Here is a 22,385-nt window from a genome sequence, read left to right on the forward strand (position 1 = left end):
ACGTAGACTGGAGGCTTTTGAAATGTGGGTGTAGAGAAGAATGGAGAAGGTGAAATGGATAGAAAAGAAAACAAATTAGGAAGTACTTGGTATGGTGGGAGAAGAGAGGGGTTTGTTGGGATAAATCCTATGGAGGCAGGAAAAATAGATGAGGGGCGTATTGATCCTCAGTGGGTTGCTGAAGACTGTGATAGAGGGGAGAATGTTGGGCAAAAGAGGAAAGGGAAGGAACAGGATAGGGATGTTGGACGCGATGAAGGGAGGAAGAAAGTACTCAGAGATGAAGAGGGACCTGATAGAGTAGGATGATGGATTTTTTGTTTTGTTAGGAGTAATAAAATGTTTGTTTGGTAGTTGTGTCCATCCAAAAACCTACCTTAACCGGTAGATTACCTTAAAAAAAATATACAAATACATCTACTGGCAATTAACATACACATGCACCTAAGAATACGCTTAATATCTACGAAATGTTTAATCTTGCCCTGATTTGTTAATCGAATATCTTTACTATTTCTATATTGACTCAGATTTTTAGTATTATTATTCCTGATTGAAAAATAAAAATAGGCATGATTGCTCTTTACTCATTATCAGAAGTATGTTGCTAAGTTTTTGAGGTTGAAGTTTGAAAATGATCGGGAAAAATTAGGTAGAAAGGGAGCTACGAAAATGATAATTGGCTAAATTTCACGTTTTGATGAATCAGAACATTTTTTTACTCAGAAATGAAGAGGGACCTGATGTAGTGCTGGGTGTTTTCCTTTGTAAGGAGAGGCAAGTGACTCGTTACTCTACCGTTTTGTAGATTGGTAGCCATTGAAAATCTACCTTAATCAGTAGATTAACCGTTGAAAAATAAACATAGGTTGATTGAATTTGATAGTGTTGCACAGATAGCTACTGCTAATTAAGCAAATTAAGTTCACTCCTCAATAGCAAACTTGGAAGCATTCAGTTTACCTCGAAGGAAGAGGGAAGGAGTGCCACTTATTATTTCAGTGGAGAGATACTGAATACCAGTTTGTGATCCATCGGGCACTAAGAGTCAAGAACCAAATAATATCAGGGGATTCAGTGCATTTCTCAACTCAAATATTAACGGTGACTATACCTTTGCTAAACAGATCGATAGCGATATTCCTCGATGAATGTTCCTATGAAGAAACCTTAACGTAGTAAAATTGATTTGAATAATAAATAGCTACAGAATTTCCCTCAAGCATAGGTTGCTAAGTTTTTGAACCGAGGTGAAATTCAATGCTGGAATTACGTCACCTTACTATAAGTCAAAATAATTGAAATATTATAGTTCCTAAATAGATGAAATAAAAAAACAGCTACAAATTTAGCTGGATATAAATTCAAAATGCCGTCTTACATTTTTATGACGCCTTCAAAACAACTTAGCCAAGTAATTCCCAAGGCAAAGTTAACGTAGGAAATAATAGTGGTGTTTGACAAGGTAAATAAAATACCTGTTTTGTTATGCCGAGGTCATTCAGAAAGAAGGTTTACTACCAAATTTGAAGAACTTTCACGAGAAGTGAGGTCAGCGGTTTTGTCATTGCTTATGCGAGGTATCAGACAAATGTATTTTCATTCGACCTACGCACTACATATTTTTCTGAAGTCCATTTGAAATCCAAATATAACAGGTTCAATGTACTGGGGCAAATGATAAGGTTGAAGCAGAAATTAGGTAGACAAATGATGAAGAATGTCGCATTTGTCGGCCATCCAACTTAAGGTTCCAGCCTTCCATACTTCCCCCATTCCGAAAAGAGCAAACCCCACATATTCTGTGACCGATGCCATCCGTCCTGGCGCCACCACCCCTCCCCCTCCGATTTCCCCTCCCACACAGCCACCCCCATTTTTGCCCCACATAAAAACCTATTTCCTAACAGATGACTAGATTAATTGAGTTAATCATGGTTCAAATCATAGTGATCAAAATAAGCAATGTAAGACAGAGGATAGTAATAGGTACTTACAGTGAATAACCTTTGGCTTGTAAATTGATTACACTTTTAAATTGTATATTTTTATTTATTTAAATCTCATACAGATAAACACTATCAATTTATTTACCCTAAGTACCAAGAACGTACTGATATAATTGTGATCAAATCACCTAATGCCATACCTTGAGAGCATCCGCCCGGCAAGTGGAAAGATCCGGTGTTCGAGTCCCGGTTGAGGAAATATTTTTACTCTTGTGATCCATTCGATTCCGCCTTCCCCACCTCTGTTGTGTTCGTCCTTTATATGTGTTCCTATCCCTTTTCCTTATATCTGTTTCTGTATATATGAGTATTTATTCGCCGTTCATTTAATGGCAGTCTAATGCGACCATGAGGGAAGGGATTGAACAACAAAACACACGAGATTAAAGCAAGTAACTAACTAATGAAGTAATTAACTAAAGTAAAACAAATCATTCCCTAGACGCTGTGGGCGGCAAAATGGGATTTTTGCTAACTCTATTCTACAGTTACTATCTCGTATTGTATCTGGGAAGCAGTTCTTCCGGCTAGTTCTGGCATCTATTTCCTGAATTTTACATTCATGATCCAAGCGAGCAATGTATGTTGGAGTGCGAATAATTTGAAAGACCTAGGTGCTGAAACATGCAGCTCAGAATTTATTTAGTAAGTTCAACCTCGCATTGTAAGGTCTTTCTTCTAATGATCCCCGACCCAATCCGTCAAAGATCCAGACACAAGCATTTCTTAATCGTGGGAGGGAGGTTTGTGCTTTCTCGCGAATCCGTGCTCTTTTCCTCCGGTGAAATATATAAAAAGGAGCCGAAAGAACCAAGGGTAATTCACCAGGGGCACCCCGATCAATTCTGGCATCGTCCATCGGAAGAAATAGGTGCTGGTGCTTCCCAAAGGGCACCACCATTGCGGGTTCCCATGGGAATGCACATATTGCGGATCCAGCCGCCACACCTCACGCCCTCTGAGGTATGTCGGAGCACCACGCCCCCCAACCACCGTCAATGCACCCTGACATGAACACCTCGAATCTCGCTCGTTAAAGAATCGAGACTCACCACCCCTAGCGGCCAATTTGGGAGACGGACGGGCACCACACACACCCAACGCCCACGTGATTGACGGACGGCAACGGATTGCAAATGGACACGCACCCTAGGGTCTATTTTCCGCGTCGCTCGGAATGAAAGAGGGAGGGGTAATCAAATCCGTCCCACTCCTTTCTGCCCTTTTGTGACCGCTAGCGCAATGGCCGCATAAATCGCTCATCCAAGGTCAATCTACCTCCAAGCAAACGTTGCCAACTGGAAGGTTTTTTTATATAAGTGGGGGTATACCTCACTCGTACTTCTCAGAAATTCACACGGTAAGGTAGTAGGGATCGCTTTTCGTTTAGCACCCCTTAGCGCTAGCGGGTTCTCATGACACTCAAAGGATCACCCAATGCAAAGATAAGGGCATCAAGTGGCACCCGGATTTGAACCCGGACGCTCCAAGCAGAATAATTTGCCAACTATGTCACCACGACGCCAGACACGGGTGCACTTAGGAGAAAAGAGTCTCTTTCTTACATTGAAAACGAGACTAAAAGTGTACTTAAAGGAATTGGTCATGCAAATACGTTAGTATTAAGAATTTGGCCCTTATCATATAAGTTTATGCTTGCTGCCCAAGTATGTCAATGCTATTGTGATATGAGCACTAGTATAAAAACTCTAAAAGGATTTAATAGGATACATAATGCTGTAAAACCCCACGGTAAAACGTTTTTCATGTAGGTTTCTATAACTATTCCTACTTCTTAAATTACACAACACAAACTACTCATATGAACCCCAGAAAAAACAGGATTTTAGAAAAGTAGGAACAAAGGTATCTAAAGATGACTGATCTAGAAAAACTTGGTTCGATAAGAAATAACTATGAATATAATTTTTTATTTCATGCGGCTATCCTTTGGATAAGCTTCCTCCCAACGCGGTAGTCCAAGGGATATAGCGCAACGGAACTGGCTCTCCTACCTTGATTTGCAAATTTCACACGCAGTCGGGCTCAGTACTGGGTGAACTCTACCATCACCTACCAAACCGACTCTCGGGTTGATTCTCTATGTATATGTGTATATATATATATATATATATATATATATATATATATATATATATATATGTGTGTGTGTGTATAACCTAATTTCTAACACCAATTGATGATTAATTGGGTTACCAATGGAAAATAATTCATCCCACTAAAGAACCTTACTAAACGCATTACCATTGAGCGGTTTGTTAGCGTTTACCCTGCCGTCAACTATACACTTTGGAATGGGTTTTCCGAAACAGATGAGGAGCTTGAAAAATTAAATCAGAGTTTGGAAAAAAGAAGAAAGGGAACTTGGGGAGAAATGCATCAGAGAACCTGCGTGCTTAACGCCAATCATTCAACCACATAACTATTGTGCATAGAAACTGCGCTGCCGTGATTCTGGCTTTATGCGATCGGAGTAGCAATATCCAGGAAGTCACCTCCGTTTTCGTGCAGCGTGAGGAATGGTGGAGACAGCCATAAGGTCGCTGTAAACGTCGCAGTACACAGTAGGTCAGGAAGCCTCGAACCGCAGTGGTTGGAGGGTCGCACCTCTTTCCGTGTGTTAGTCAAAATGAACAATACAATTGAAATGCCCACAAAATGTACAGTCTTCAGACCCGCTTCAGTCTGCGGGTCGAAGAAGCGGTCCATCAGTTGATTGCTTCATCACTTCCATGAGCTGTGATGCTATTAAATACTCAAAGAATAATGAGCTATGATCCAAATTAATTTTATTACGCAAAAGTTAATATATATAAATTAGAAATAAATCTATGCGATTACTATAATGCAAATTGTAGTACATGCAGCCTCAAATTCGTGGAAATTAAAACTTATGACTCAATGAAATTTACAAATTTCCACGACGATTTATCAGGTACAACGCATTTCATTGTCAATACAGCGCAATTATATAATAAAAATAAAAGCTTCTGAGTGGTTTGTATATTGAACAAAATAAGGTGGGGAAGGGGGAATTTGTATTGACTTGCTACAGATAGCAACAACTTTGAGCGCTGCCAACGCAGCCAAAATATTCCGATAGCAAAAAGGATTGGCGGCGGGGGCAAAAGGAGGAGAGATGTCCTCTCTCACCGCATCCACCTGCTCTATAGATCTGTCACCTAATTGGCATGATTTGCCGCCACCCGATCTAGATATCCGAGTGAGACCTCTGGAGGAAGACATCGAATGCCCACGAGCTACAGAAGATACAGCAGAATCTTTCCGCGTGTTAAAATCCCTCAAAGACCCAAATTCACCTCATTCCCAAAGTTCCTACCAACATTCACCATCCAGTGCACTGTGAAGGAGTGATCAATCTGACCAAGTGTGACTTTTATAAATCCAAACCAGAAGACATCAACGTTCAACTTTACTCATCAAGTTCGGAAGTTTACTCCAGCCCACATTTCTCCTTTTCTCCTTAAATATTTTGAGAGTGGTAAACTTTTAAGTAACTTAAAGGTTAGATTACGAGGATGTTGAATATTCATATTCTGGTAGTATTATTTTCAAATGTTTAAAACAAGTGCATTCCGAAGGAACACAAACAAAGTGACGAGTGAACGTACCATGGAGAAAAAAATGTCGTCAAGAAAATCGAAAGTAAGAATCTAGTGACCGCGATAGGTTACAAATATCAGGTAACATTTTCCACCCAACCAAGGGGTTGCAAATTTGACTGGGACAACTAGAAATTAAGGTATGAAATAAGGATATGTGTAAAAAGGTGAAGTTTTCGCGATTATTGAAAAACTGAATAGTTCAGCTAAATGCCGAAATAAGAAGGTAAAAACTAGAGCCGGTGGTAGATTTCATTTATATCGAAAGTATTATTAGGCCAAAATGGTCTAAATAATCGAGATATAAGGAGAATTATTTCGCTACACAACGAAGCATTCGCAAGAAGGAGGAGAGGTAATGAATGATAATAAGGACGTTGAGTAAAAATGTTAAGAAAAGACTCGTAAAACTTTGATATGCAGCGTGGTTATGTACGGCGCGGAAACGTGGTCATTGAAGCAGGAGGATAGACGTAGACTGGAGGCTTTTGAAATGTGGGTGTAGAGAAGAATGGAGAAGGTGAAATGGATAGAAAAGAAAACAAATTAGGAAGTACTTGGTATGGTGGGAGAAGAGAGGGGTTTGTTGGGATAAATCCTATGGAGGCAGGAAAAATAGATGAGGGGCGTATTGATCCTCAGTGGGTTGCTGAAGACTGTGATAGAGGGGAGAATGTTGGGCAAAAGAGGAAAGGGAAGGAACAGGATAGGGATGTTGGACGCGATGAAGGGAGGAAGAAAGTACTCAGAGATGAAGAGGGACCTGATAGAGTAGGATGATGGATTTTTTGTTTTGTTAGGAGTAATAAAATGTTTGTTTGGTAGTTGTGTCCATCCAAAAACCTACCTTAACCGGTAGATTACCTTAAAAAAAATATACAAATACATCTACTGGCAATTAACATACACATGCACCTAAGAATACGCTTAATATCTACGAAATGTTTAATCTTGCCCTGATTTGTTAATCGAATATCTTTACTATTTCTATATTGACTCAGATTTTTAGTATTATTATTCCTGATTGAAAAATAAAAATAGGCATGATTGCTCTTTACTCATTATCAGAAGTATGTTGCTAAGTTTTTGAGGTTGAAGTTTGAAAATGATCGGGAAAAATTAGGTAGAAAGGGAGCTACGAAAATGATAATTGGCTAAATTTCACGTTTTGATGAATCAGAACATTTTTTTACTCAGAAATGAAGAGGGACCTGATGTAGTGCTGGGTGTTTTCCTTTGTAAGGAGAGGCAAGTGACTCGTTACTCTACCGTTTTGTAGATTGGTAGCCATTGAAAATCTACCTTAATCAGTAGATTAACCGTTGAAAAATAAACATAGGTTGATTGAATTTGATAGTGTTGCACAGATAGCTACTGCTAATTAAGCAAATTAAGTTCACTCCTCAATAGCAAACTTGGAAGCATTCAGTTTACCTCGAAGGAAGAGGGAAGGAGTGCCACTTATTATTTCAGTGGAGAGATACTGAATACCAGTTTGTGATCCATCGGGCACTAAGAGTCAAGAACCAAATAATATCAGGGGATTCAGTGCATTTCTCAACTCAAATATTAACGGTGACTATACCTTTGCTAAACAGATCGATAGCGATATTCCTCGATGAATGTTCCTATGAAGAAACCTTAACGTAGTAAAATTGATTTGAATAATAAATAGCTACAGAATTTCCCTCAAGCATAGGTTGCTAAGTTTTTGAACCGAGGTGAAATTCAATGCTGGAATTACGTCACCTTACTATAAGTCAAAATAATTGAAATATTATAGTTCCTAAATAGATGAAATAAAAAAACAGCTACAAATTTAGCTGGATATAAATTCAAAATGCCGTCTTACATTTTTATGACGCCTTCAAAACAACTTAGCCAAGTAATTCCCAAGGCAAAGTTAACGTAGGAAATAATAGTGGTGTTTGACAAGGTAAATAAAATACCTGTTTTGTTATGCCGAGGTCATTCAGAAAGAAGGTTTACTACCAAATTTGAAGAACTTTCACGAGAAGTGAGGTCAGCGGTTTTGTCATTGCTTATGCGAGGTATCAGACAAATGTATTTTCATTCGACCTACGCACTACATATTTTTCTGAAGTCCATTTGAAATCCAAATATAACAGGTTCAATGTACTGGGGCAAATGATAAGGTTGAAGCAGAAATTAGGTAGACAAATGATGAAGAATGTCGCATTTGTCGGCCATCCAACTTAAGGTTCCAGCCTTCCATACTTCCCCCATTCCGAAAAGAGCAAACCCCACATATTCTGTGACCGATGCCATCCGTCCTGGCGCCACCACCCCTCCCCCTCCGATTTCCCCTCCCACACAGCCACCCCCATTTTTGCCCCACATAAAAACCTATTTCCTAACAGATGACTAGATTAATTGAGTTAATCATGGTTCAAATCATAGTGATCAAAATAAGCAATGTAAGACAGAGGATAGTAATAGGTACTTACAGTGAATAACCTTTGGCTTGTAAATTGATTACACTTTTAAATTGTATATTTTTATTTATTTAAATCTCATACAGATAAACACTATCAATTTATTTACCCTAAGTACCAAGAACGTACTGATATAATTGTGATCAAATCACCTAATGCCATACCTTGAGAGCATCCGCCCGGCAAGTGGAAAGATCCGGTGTTCGAGTCCCGGTTGAGGAAATATTTTTACTCTTGTGATCCATTCGATTCCGCCTTCCCCACCTCTGTTGTGTTCGTCCTTTATATGTGTTCCTATCCCTTTTCCTTATATCTGTTTCTGTATATATGAGTATTTATTCGCCGTTTGGCGGGATTTCGTGTTTGAATGTGTATTTGGCCAATGTGGCTCATCTCTTTCTTCTGGCTATGCGTGCCACGAAACGCACTGTTCCTTTCCTGTATGATGTTGTATGAATTCTAACCCACTGTCCTTTCCTTTCCTTGTGTATTGTCTATTTCTCCTTTGGTGGGTGAAACAGCCCCCTGACGCCATCTCTTGGCTGAAAAGAATCGGGGCGCTTGGCGACATATTAGACCCACGGATCTCAGGGTAAATTGACTATCCTCGATAGCTCAAGTGGTTAAGAGCATCCGCCCGGCAAGTGGAAAGATCCGGTGTTCGGTCCCGGTTGAGGAAATATTTTTACTCTTGTGATCCGTTCGATTCCGCCTTCCCCACCTCTGTTGTGTTCGTCCTTTATATGTGTTCCTATCCCTTTTCCTTATATCTGTTTCTGTATATATATGTATATATATATATATATATATATGGGTGTGGTGATCACACATAAAAATCCAATGCAGAGATAATAATTGTGTTGCTCATATATTATGCTACAGAAATATTGCTACGACAATAATGCTGCCAGGAAAAAATGACCACCATTCTCAATTGTAATTCAGATGGTAATTACTCTCTGGAATTCAGACGCGGGAGCCATATTCCTAGGGTCGCTGGCATCCTTCTCGTTGCTTGTCTCCGAGACTTGGTCACCACGGCCGCAATAACCATCTGTCACGTGTTCGCCGCAATAATAGCCGACACATAATGGGAGGTGACCCAGGGAGAGAGACACGCGGTCGTTGCAAAGAAATGTGACGCCGGACGAAGGGACGCACAAGCCGCAATTAATCAACACACTTTGTCTTTGAAAATGCTATTCCCTGGCGAGGGCGAAGGGGGCGCAGGGGGGGGCAGGGGCCTAGGGGTGTGTCGCCCATCCAACCCCGCAAACGAGTTTCACTCTTCAACTCCGGCATTAACATTTGCGCTCGTGCACCGCCCTATATTCATTCCCCTGGGGACCCAGAGATTTCCCGCAAGGCCAGCCTCGGTCGGAGTGTATATATCGAGAACATCGCCGTGTTTCGGGGCTTTTCATGAGTCCCTCCAAAGCTTCCCCTGATAGGCATTACACACAAACACGCTCACGAACTCCGGAGGACGAGAGATTATCTCAAAGTCCACAGTAGGCGGCGAAAGATCCTTTACCCGGAACACGAGTCGCGGGAGATCCCTTCCGCTAAGCGTGTAAATGCAAATGCGAGAAGGGGAGGGAGGGGAAGGGCGGAGGGGAGGGGAGAATGCTCGTCCTTTTGAAACCCATCGCCGTGCGTAATGAGGGCGGGAGGAGGGGTAAGGGATGGAGGAGGGGAGGGTGGCGGGTATGGTGGGAGGGAGGATGGGATTGTGACGCGAGAGACGAAGGGAAAGTCTTTCTCTGGGAATTCTTGAGGCGTAATGAGACGGCATTAGGTGAAACAAGTGCCCCTCTCTACAAACTAAAACCTAAAGAGTTCCTGCGTAACTGGAGTTATGTGCGGTAATATCTGATCTTATTGCTACTTTCGGTTAGACGTACCGCTCCTTGAGAGAGTCAAATGCGTGCTTTGATATCAACTGAAGGAGCCTGAATATGTACTGGAGAATGGGGGAGATAGTTTATTGAAACCTTGATAGGAAAAAAGAAAAAAGTTGCCTGATGCATACATACGACCCGTGGCCATTTGTGATGAGTTTTTTTGACCTCATCCCACACCACTAAGGTCGTAGGGAGGGAGGGCCACCATGATTTACGGGCGATAAAATACCTGCCAATGAATTCACGCGATTAAGGAACCGATTTCGCTGAAGAGCGTGCAAAGTATATAGGCCCCGGATTTCAATCACTCCTAGCCATAAGGATGGAAACATTAATTTGCGCGGAACTAAAGAATAGAACCGAAAAAATTCCGGCCAACAGTACGGGAATTGATTAACAAAAAATTGTATCACAACAAAAATCCATGTGTATAAGTTTCTCCGAAAATAATTCGATTTCCCTGACAACATGAAATTCTGTGAACAACAACAAACTTTATATTCCGGATAATGTATAGAAACTTTAGATATTATTTCCATTGGAGTTTAAGAGAGATTCGAGACTGAGGGTGATAAAGAAACTTAGAAATGAGGAGTAGAGAAAAAAAGGCATCGCATAATTACATTTATCCACCCCAAAGTCGGTTTTGACGGGTGCGGGGTGGAGCTCACCTGGTGCCAAGCCCACCATTCACGCACCAGCTCCTTTTCCCGCCCCCGCTGTGATTTCTCATTAGAATCTGGTGGACCCAAAAAATAACACAACCAGGGTGAAGCCGAGGGTGCCCTTGGGCGTTCCCGGGAATCGAAGCCGAGCACCACGGTTACTGACCCAGCACTCTAACCACTGGGGTTACTAATACCCCCAGGCATCACACGACTTATATTTTAAGTATATTGCATTTTGAATTCGATGCCGGGCGAGTTTCTATTTGTTCGTCCGAGAGCACTCGCGGCACCAACTTCCACCACACCTCTCTCATTCCCATGTTTTCGCTCAAAAGTCGATATATAGTACATCACCTTAAGGGGTACCAAGTTCATCAAAAACCATGCAAAGACTTAATCAGCGATACCCGTCCAACAAAGTCTTCAGTCCTGCAATATTTACGTCTCTTCTTGAGGTTGAAGGGCGTTGGGATGATGTTCGGTATCTTCACCATCTTCCCTACCCTCCCGAAACAGCTTGTGCCACTCAAAAACACCCAATCTACTCATGGCATTATCACCATAGGCTCCCTTGAGCATGTCATGAGTCTCTTTCCCGGTTTTTCTCAGGGTCACGTAAAATTTGATGAATTAGCGCTGTTCCAAAAACAACTACATCTACATAATACCGCGTTTAGGTCACCACCCGTAAATAGGACAACACCAAACCGGTTGATGATGGAGCGTACCGAGGTCACGTTACAGAGGTATTGAGAACAGACTATCCGCACTCCGAAAAAGATGGGAACCAACCGGCACCGGCCTCCAGCCTTTCCTGAGACTTCCCTCCCTCGAAAGCAGCCAGAGAAACCGCCGTGAAACAAAAAAATCCGGGAAACAAAAAATTCGTACTGCCTTTGGGACAGACCTTGTGAGTACCGGCATTAAATTAAAATTTAAAAAAAATTAAAATCGCAGAGCTAGTTTATCGAAATAATTTCGAATAAACGGCAATCGTTTGCAAAGAAATGGCAGCCAAGAAGTAGATGGATAGAGAAGAAAGAAATGAAAGGGAATGCGAGTTCTAAGTTCCAGAGGGCGTTGATGCAATCTGCTTCCGTTCTCTGTCTTTCCTTTCCTCCTTTCCTTCATCCCCACTCTCCTTCAATGCCAACGCGTCCCTTCCTGCCTCACCATTGCCTCGATCCCCCCCTCCTCCCTAGCTCACCCCCTCCCGGCTCCCCGACTCATCCACCCCCCAGGGACCCGGCAACTCACACGCCTCCTCCGCCCCCTTTCTCCACCTCGTCTCCGCCAAGGACGAGGAAACTATTGCCAAGATGGGAAATGCAAGGGAGGGGCTCTTGAGAAAACATAGTGCAATAAATAAAAGAAGGCCCCACCCGAGAGGGTGGCGGAGGAAGGACGAGCCAACCCCGGGGAGCGTAGGCGGGGAATCATCGGAGGGATGAGCAAACATCTCCTAGGAAACGGGAAACGTTTGCTCTTCTGGAAAGCGCGCCGCCTTTGCCTCGCCGTGGTGATGAAGGCGGGGCGAGAACGGAGCGAAAGGCGAAGTGACCACGGGGCGATACTCCCGGAGCAAGCAGAGCTTAATCTCTCTTCGGCCGCTCCTCAAAGGACTTCTGTCCGGTCTTTGTTTTCGCTCCCTGTCCTCAAGATAAGATTAAGTTTTCTCATAAAGATTGGTTTCTTGTGCAAACATTGTTGCTAGATGCTCGGAGTAAATATTCATTTAATAAGAAGACTGCCTGATTGGCGAGTTCATAGGTACTCCTCAACGTGCCTGAATTAACGTTATGTTGAACTATGCTAAACCCCTCTGCAAAGATTTCCGCCGACGGAATTAGCGATCATGCATGAAAATATGAGGGTATAATTAAAAAATGTGTGGCAGCAAAATTTTTGAAAAAAAGATTTTGGGAATTATTCTATAATACTTAAATCGTTTCAAACGATTCTTATCGTAACTCGAGTCCCCTCTCTCCGATATCCTGAGATTGTGAGAACATGATAAAATTTTAGCAATGACAGGGAAAATAAGCAGTGGGTAAACTCTGTGTGTAATGCCAAAATTATTCCCAGGATTATAAAGTCGAACTTTCTCAATCTCTTTTCCAGAGATGACACGGGTACCATATTATACGGGAAACCTTCCATATACCTGCTTAGGTTACGGAACAGAAGACATCTGGCCATGGTCCACCAAAGATCTTTTAAAATATGAAAGTTTCTAATTTCACAACAGCACGGTCATCCTTAAGCAATCTCTTTGTCACCCAACCAATGAGCTATTCACCACTGAAACCAGAGCTGAGTATTGGATAATTACAGGTACAAAACGTATTAGATTCCTGATCAAGTTAATTCATGAAGCTCTTCGTTTCTGCTATCGTTTTATTAGGAAAAAATCGCGTTTTCTCCTGCATTTATATATTTGGGTAGTCTATATACTGACTGATTTTGTTCGGCCAAAATTGAACCATAAAACTGCCTTTGTCTATTCAATCCAATGCACCGAACATTGTGACTCAATCATGCATGACAACAAGAGTAAAAATGAAGACGGGTTTTCCGAAATATCCAAATAATACAGTTATAAAATATTGTCAAATATTAAATATATATATATAAATACAATTGTTACTTGCATTAAATAAGCATTTAATTTCAACTTTACTGGTAGTAAAAACATAGAATAACAATAAAAATGTTAAGCCTATCTAGAAGAATGAAACAGTTTCTGGCGTCACTTGGTGGAAATTCTTCATATTGAAATTAAATTTAAAATACTTCGCCTTTCCACATAAACCTGTTTATGTTTATGTATAAACCCGTTTTATGTGGAAAGGCGAAGTATTTTAAATTTAATTTCCTATCTAGAAGGATACTGAAGAGTTCTATCCTAGGACGGTAATAAATCCAGAAATTAGAAAAATGGAACTTAAATGCAATTAAAAATGAACAACTGAAACATTTCATTTAGGATGGCGGCAATTTTATTCAAGTTGTCACTCGCCTACTCAACCCTGCCAGAAAGAGTAGCCACGTGATCGTAAACGTATATTTAAAGTGCCTTAGGCCCTAACAAGTTTGATATAGGAATACCACGCTAATAATGAATGACGGAAAAGTTAAGGGAGTTAAATAATAGATGATTTAATGTAATAGTAAATATTATTTTAACAATAGCACACCGCTTAATACGACCTCTTTGAACAATTTGCGAGAAATGTCACAGCCGAGGTCAGCAGACCTCACCAACGGCGAACTCACCCTCCGACCACGCTGAATGTGGCAAATTCACGATTGGAATATGAAGATATGACCATTTCTCGTTTGCTTTATGTTTGAATGAGTAAATTATCGAAGGAAATGTGAATATATAAAGTAAATATATGTTCACTTCGCTGTATTCGCTAGCTAACCAATTAATATCATAGCTTAGTTATAATCTTAAGTTACAAAGCTTCTCACCTACTGTAATATTTGAAATACATGCCAATGAAACTGGAAAATAAAACTTCGTAATTCCCCCTGAACTTTTATTAAAGTCAGTTTCATGAAGCTGAGCCAAGCGACATGGAATTCATGCATTGCCATTGCTGTGATGTGTGGCGTTCTTTCACACGTAGGGACGAAAATATGATTTTGAAAAAGGTAGGTTATACCAAATTTAAACTTACTCAGTCCGTTAAATAACTCACGCGGAAAATTAAACTGAGCTGCAGTGCGTACCCCGGGTCCATCTCCGGCGGCGGCGTTCGTCCCCGTGTCACCAGCAGACCGAGAGTGACCCCCTCCCCCACCCTGGAGATGGACTGACTGCCCAACGGCCATCGGCCAAGCGGGAGGAGGTTCGCGCAGAATACATTCATAAGCAGAGGAGCAATATTAACAAAAAAGACTAACTTTTAATATTTTGCTAGTCGCGGCCACCTTCAACAATGTGAATGACGAAGGGGACTCACACACCGATGCAGGTGGCTGGAATTACCAACATATTTAAACAAAGCCGTGTTTTTCTCTTGTGCGTTTTTTATCCATGCATATTTTTCCGCACGAGGGTTTCTAAAACGCTTTTCAACGGCATATCGGTGAAGTTTCTTTAAATGTTTTATGTACACACACCCGCGCATACACTCAACTAAAAAACGAAGATTAATAAGGGAGAAAAAGAGTGGCTGGTGGGATTAGAGCTGATGAAGAGCGATGGCGATGGCAAGGGGGAGGGGAGGGAGGGGGGAAAGAGGGGGGGGGGGCGCTCCGTCGAGGAGGGAAAGTATTTTCCCGGTGGCCGTCCGTCCGTGCGCGGCTTGTAAGTGGCTCCCGAGGCAACGGACGGAGGAGGAACTAATGACAAAGAGAGAGAGAGAGAGAGAGAGTGCAAGAGGAGGCAGGGAAACAGTGTTTTCACCCCTAATGAGACATTTCTTTAAAGCGGAATAGGTGAGAATTTTATTGAAAGTAATCCCTGGGAAAATTCTCTCATTAAACTTTGCTGGAAATCCACTTTTATTCTGAGAACCCTGGAAGACATGAGTGCAAGGGTACACCACGGTAATTGTATGTTCTTTCAGCACGTATCACCACGGAAATCGATAAAAATTCTACAATTTTTACCTGGGGCGAGTTTTGCATACCTTAAACACGGTACCATTCGCGCGACTCTTGCTCCGTCGCGTTCAAGTCGAAAGTATTTTAACGTAAAACGTGATTGCTATATTTCCATTTTCAATGAATTAAAATTCCCGAAGCGCCGAAGCGAACTCTACATAGAATGACCAAGAATATGGGTAGTGGCCATATTTATTATCCAGATACCGCCGAGATTTACGTAATTCCTTGGAGCGATAATTCAATGCACCCTCACTGAATTTGTGCCCACGACTCGAAAAATAAGAATCATTGGCAGACATATTACGGATGAAGTTTTAAGGTCTCATCTGAATATTTTTGTCTCATGTTACTCTGAATCGCATTATAAGTTCCTGGGACATTTTAAGGGAGTTTTTCTTAAGGCAAGATTCTATTGAGATTAAATTCAACAAACCAGGAAAGCCACTTGAAAAACAAATATTTTAAAAATATAATTTTTATTTCACTGAAAATAACCTTGTCCATAAAAGGTCTATAAAAGTTCAGCATTTTTTTTTCATATTTCTTTGGAATGGAAGAAAAACTGTTCCACCCCATTGAAAACCTCCATAATATGTAGTATGTATATAAAACTACGTATAATTAATGGGAGACACGGAGCGAGGCTTATGCCGAACTAATGAATGTTTCATGAGACACTACAGGCAGGGTGGGAGAGGAGGGAGACTTGCACAAAAGAAAGGGAGAGGCAGGAGGAAGGGAGACTGATAAAGAAGAAGGGAAATTAGAATGAGGAGAAAGGCAGGGTGGACGCCTTCATGCATGATGCATCCTGGGAGGGTCCCCTCTCTTGAGTTTGTGGAAGTCTCCAAGGATCCGTTGCTTGATCGCCCGGAAATATGAGGTACGTATACCTCACAAAAGTTTGATTCTCGCCAGAACCCACCCAGAACCACTCCATCAGCATTTTTCACTCGCGATTTAAAAAAAGCACAGGCTGCCTACAAATGAGTCGGCCTTGATATTTTTTTACTGGTTCCATACTAGCAAAGTTGAAATTCCCGCTCCTCGAATTTCAGACGAACCCATATTTCTTCAAAAATATTGAATTTCTGAATTTTGACGTATTTTAATGGAGACGATTCATATTCATAAAATTGAAACACAATTTTCAAAGTTAACGCGGTAGGATTTAAAACTGTTTCAACCGGTTTCAATATAATGCGCTATTGTCTGCTATAGTGGTAACGGATTCCTGAAGTCATAAAAGAAAAGACGTTGACTTTCAATAAGTTACCCAATGGTAGTAATGTATTTATAAAATAAACTCCAGCATACACCGATTCTGCTTTCAGATAACGCGTTACCGATGGTGCGAGTCAGGTCAGATTAACTGATTTAGTAAATGCAAAATCAGAGCACGTGCAGCTGGCGCCACGGTATGCTGTGGCCGTCTCTCTCTTCTCTTATCTTTTAAATACCGATCGAAGAACTTTTCAAAAAAACTCTAAGAAAGTTTAAACTTAAATTAAGTGGCTTCCGGCGTGATGTGGTGGAAGTCGAACATAATGAATAACTGATCGAAGCACTTCTTCACTTGATAAAATTTTTTTGAAATTCCACGACCGGGCTTCGATGTATTAAATCCTCATCACCATGATGTAATACATCTAAGCCCGGTAGTAAAATAAAAAAAATTATCAAGTGGAAAGGTGCTTCGATCAGTTTATAATAGCCAGGTCCTAAATTCTATATACTCTCCTGCCCGTGCTTTCGCAGTGGCCAAAGTAAGCAAGTAAGGCTAGAGGAGTACGAGCAATTAAATTGAGATGAAATTTATTTTTTAAAACTGATGATTATATACATGAAGTGATAATGATACTCCCTTGTCTACCCCTCGATCATCAAATTTGGTGTGGATTTCGTTTAACATATCCCTTGTAACACATGACAGGAAAGATCCAAAGAGAATTAATTGCAGGAGTACGATATTTGATGTAAATGGTTTTGATTTCGTCTTATTCATGATAATCCGCTGACGATGGCATTTAAAAAAGGATTAACGAATACATACTGAGCGTCACAGCCAAGCAATTCCCCAAGGTAATGAGAAATCATTGCCACACACGCAGACGCTACCACCGAGCAAACATCTTGCTTTTGTTTTACTGATCCCAACGTAATGTTCATATTGTGAATGACTAAGTTGTCTAATTGACATTATGCCTCTCCTAAAAAGTAAAAGAAAATAATGATTTATGTTCCACTTATCCTTTGCCCACTACATTTTCATTACCACTCGTGCCATGATGTGTCAAAACCCCGGTGACCTTTTGCACCGCTGCAACTCCAGTGGGCACTACTTCTAAATGGAACTACACTGATCAGTCCGGTGTTGAATTCGATTTGTTTCCCGAATGGCTCCGTCGGTTGAGCGATGACTTTATTTTATTAAAACGGTGGCACTTAAGCCATTCATTACTCACGAAATCAAGATCAAACGGTCTATTGCGCATGCGCGGTATAGTACGCTAATTTAAACACGTAAGCAGCATAGGAATTAAACGATGAGTTGGCATTTCTATGTTCCATGGTTTTAGCACGTGTTAGAGGGGGGAAAATTCCGTATAATTCCTTCCAATTGAAGAAAATAAATTAACTGGTTCCATTTCCGATCTTTTCTGCGAATAGATTCAATGGTCACACAGCCAGGATGGCTGGAATCTGGGAATGGCTGGATCTTGCGGTGAGATTACAACTTGGACATTGCAGATTTCAGGTCTGAAATCTATTTCTTTCCGAAATTAAAGAAGCGATGGCCTTAGAAAAGAAACATTTGGTCCAAATTGTTCCATTTCTAAAAATAGAAATGGAGATAGCCTCCGAAAACATGCGAATTTGGTGCATCTGAGAAAGGTGTTCACTGAGGAGAAATATTAAAAATCAGAGGAAAAAGGGGCTTATGAGGTGGGGTTATGAAATATAAATGAAAACGAAAAAACGTGAAGAGCTGTTCCCGTACTCCGGGCGGTGGCGACAGGGGGCAGAGAGGCAGAGAAGAGAGAGAAGGGCACGTGGGCGATGGTCTTCGGGAGAGCCTAAATGTGTTTCAATTCTATTCAATTGACATCATGCTCAATGAGTGTAAATTTAATATGCACATGAATTGAACACATCCTCTTTGCTCCCAAAAATATCTTGAAATGAGCACTCAAATGCATATTGTGTTCCAAATGTATTCTGACATTAGAATGACTATCATATATCAATTAAAATCACGTGCCGGATATCATCTTAACATTAATCAAATTTTAATATGTATCACGACACGAATCTTTCCATGGAAAACTAGCTCCACATTTAAAATGTACAAAATCAACTTCGAGTCGAGTTCAGTTTTGGGCAAATTAAATTTTATTTGACTGTCAAGTTAGTCAAGTGATTAAATTACTGTAATTGGTTCTTAATTATTACTTTTGTAGTTGAACGATATTCCTAGATGACATTCAATTAAGAGGTTTTATTGTAGATATGTTTGTTTCTATATCGACGGAACTTTAGGAAATATGCTAAACAAACTTCAAAATATCTTGTTTTGAAGACGAAAGCAAAAAAATTAGTTTGCAATGCCTCCTTTTGAATAAATGAAATAAAGTTTAATGATCTGTTGGTTTACTTTCGCTAATTCGTTGAAATATTCTTGATGATATTCAAAAATTTTGATTTTTCAACCCAGAACTGAAAATTATGAAAATAGTTATATAATACATATTTTGTCCTCATATTCAACCGTTTTTTCATTTTGGCCAGTTATAAATAATGAGAGAAGCAGTTGGTGTCGTCTAGTGGGCGCAGGGCTATTAATCGTTGGGCCACGGTTCGATTCCCGGGCAAACCTCTCTGGATGACCTCAGCTTTTCAACCAAGCTTTGTGATTTACCACTTGTGCTAAAAAAAAGACAGGACTAAATTTATAACTTGTTTATTTCGACGGATACAGCTTAATTAAACTTGTCACCCTCAAAGTACATGCATTGGTTGACGACACACCTTTGCCAACGTTTCTTCTAGCTCTCGAACCCTGCCTGGTAAGCCGCTTTGGGGATCCTCTTCAAGTCCGCCGTACAATTAGTTTTAATGACCGCCATAGAGTTGCATCGCCACCCTTTCAAGGTTGACTTTAATTTTGGAAGCAAAAAAAAAGTCTGATGGAGCCACCAAAGTCTGGAGAGTAGGGTAGCTGCGGGATCACGGAAGTTCCTGTTCTGGCTATAAATTCTGTCACGATCAGCGCCGTGTGAGCCGGCGCGTTATCGTGATGGAAACGCCATGCATTGTTTCTCCATATATCCGGCATCTTTCGGCTCACTGCGACCCTCAGCCTCTTTATAACCTTTAAGTACAAATCTTTGTTGACGGTTTGACCTTGAGGGACGTATTTGTAATGAATCAGCCCCTGCCAAACGAAGAAACACACCAGCATGACCTTCATATTTGACCGGGACATGCGAGCTTTCTCTAGTCGTGAAGAATGAGGACCTTTCCACTGAGAAGACTGGGGCTTTGTCTCAGCATCATCACCGTAAACCCAGGTATTGTCACCGGTTACGATGGTTTTAAGAAACTCTGGGTCAACATTGGCTCCATCCAGGAATTCCTGACAAATATCCACATGTTTATGTCTCTGTTCATCAGACAGCACCCGTAGGACGAATTTTGATGCGACCCGTATCATGCCAATAATGTCTCTCAAAATTGTCTGACAGGATTCAAAACTAGCGTTCACTTCATCGGCTAACTACCTAACAGAAAAATGGTGATTTTCCCGCACCAAATCGTTCACCAAATTGACATGGTTGGGGTCCGTCGAAGTGGAAGGCCGCCCCGTTCGCGAATCTTCATCTGCCGAGGTTCTGCCCGATTTAAAACGACTGTATCCCTCAAAACACTGGCTTCGACTCATAGCTTCATTTAAAAAGGCTTGCTGAATCATTCAAAAGGTCTCTGTGGCACGTTAACCAAGTTTGAAACAAAATTTCACGCACACGCGCTGTTCCTCTAGCTTCTTCCTTGCTGCCGTTGCACGCGGCGACGAACAGGTTAAGACACGTACCGCTGCTGCTGCGTAACGACTCGACGTGAACAAACGCAACACCTCTCGTTTTAGTCGTCAGATGTGTCACTAGTTGGCGCATTATGTCTTGTTACGATCCGTTGAACGGTTTTCACAGAAACAAATCAGTCCGGTCTTTTTTGGATAACACATTGTACAGGGTACCAGAATTTCCTGGGAAACCACGGATGTCACAGGGAATGGAACGCTACAGGAAAAGCTCCCAAAGCACCCTGGTGGGTGAAGTTAACTCGCCGCTGGTGTCAGTACTAGGTGAGCTCTACTTTCACTTTATCAAACAAACCTTCCGGTTGACCACTGTTGCAATGTGTCACTCACTGCTCTGATTTGAGTACACTTCCACTTTCCGGGTTACGATCAACTTATTTCATCAACCGCTCATCTATTAATGGAAATGTAAAACTTTGGCCTGTCCCTGCGTTCAGTTAGACTATCTACTTCTCTTTTCCAATGACCTGAACGGTAATAAAAGTATCATTTTTGCAAAAAACGTTCTTCCAATTCTAATGCAATTTAGTGACAGGGACTCCAGTTCAACTAAACGTTATCAGGTCACTTGGGCTGGTGTCGCTCATAATACGATGCAAACGTGTGCTGAGCGTGAATGATATTATTTGGCCTATAACACCGGTCACAAATAAATGTGTCATCTTTCAAGTAGAAGACATTGTTTAACTTGAGCAGAATTGAATGGGAGAAAGTTTGGCTAAAAGAATTAGATAAATCCAGAGAAAATCCGCCAGATTCGTCAAAAAATGTTACAATAAGACAAGTGTGACATGTCTTTTAGTGGAATTACTCTAAGTCACTTTAAAAAGCGAAGAGAACAAGCGAGACTTGCGAGAATGTAGGTAAGAGTAAGTACATAACTCTTTCAAAATAAAAATAATCCACAAAAGGATATTTACATCCACATTGGAGAAAGAATCCCATGTAGAAGTCATTGCTAATATTTAGGCTTTTGGTGGGAAGTCAAAGTTGATAATGTAACACAAAAGGCATTTAAAGTACGCACTTCATTGGGTGATAAGACATTTAAAAGGCAGTGGCTTAGCCACAAAAGAAAAAGCATATGAGGTACTGGTTAGCTCCATCCTAGAATACTCGTCCATAGTATGGGATCCATATGAGATGGGACATGTTGAAAAGATAGAAGAAGTTCAAAAAAAGGCAGCAAGATATGTACTCGGAAGGTACGAGGGTCATCCGGAAAGTAGTACCCGTTCGTGAAATAAAGACACAAAAGTAAATATTAACAAACATAAAAAATTTTATTTGAAAGAGGATACTTTAAACTACTTCTCAACATAATCTCCAAGCAAATTAAGGCATTTGTCATAACGTGTGACAAGTTTCTGTATTCCTGCTGCATAGTCCTTCGCCGCCAGCTCATTGAGATACGCGAGGGACCCATCTTGCACAAATTTTTGCATAATGCAGATGGTGTTTAACAATTTCATGAACAATTGTTCGAGAAACATTGGGAAAATGCTCACAGATGTCATCAATTGTGACGCGCCGATCGTTCCTCACGAATTCGTCAACTGAGCTCACCAGTTGGTCTGTAATGACAGACGGTCTCTCCGAACGCTCATCGTCGTGTGTGTTCCCCCTCCCCATGTTGAAGTTGCGACACCACCGCCGAACAGACGACTCGTCCATTACATTGTCTCCATACACCTCCTTTAATTGGCGATGAATATCACATGGGCGAACGTTTCTTGCATTGAGGAATTTAATCACTGCCCTCACTTCACAACTGGCGGCGTTCTCAATTTTTTTAAACATTGTAAACAATCACAGAAACAACACAGGCAATGCTAGCGTCACGCAACTTGGCTCAGAGAAGGCAGACAAGCCACTGAAGCTATCTGACCTCGTCCAGCGGCTACTCGCGTCGTCAGCACTTCATGCGGCACGAACGGGTACTACTTTCCGGATGACCCTCGTACAAAAGAACAGATAGTGTCA

The sequence above is a fragment of the Hetaerina americana genome, unplaced genomic scaffold, assembly GCF_022747635.1.
Source record: "Hetaerina americana unplaced genomic scaffold, ioHetAmer1.1.p SCAF_5, whole genome shotgun sequence".
NCBI lineage: Eukaryota > Metazoa > Arthropoda > Insecta > Odonata > Calopterygidae > Hetaerina > Hetaerina americana.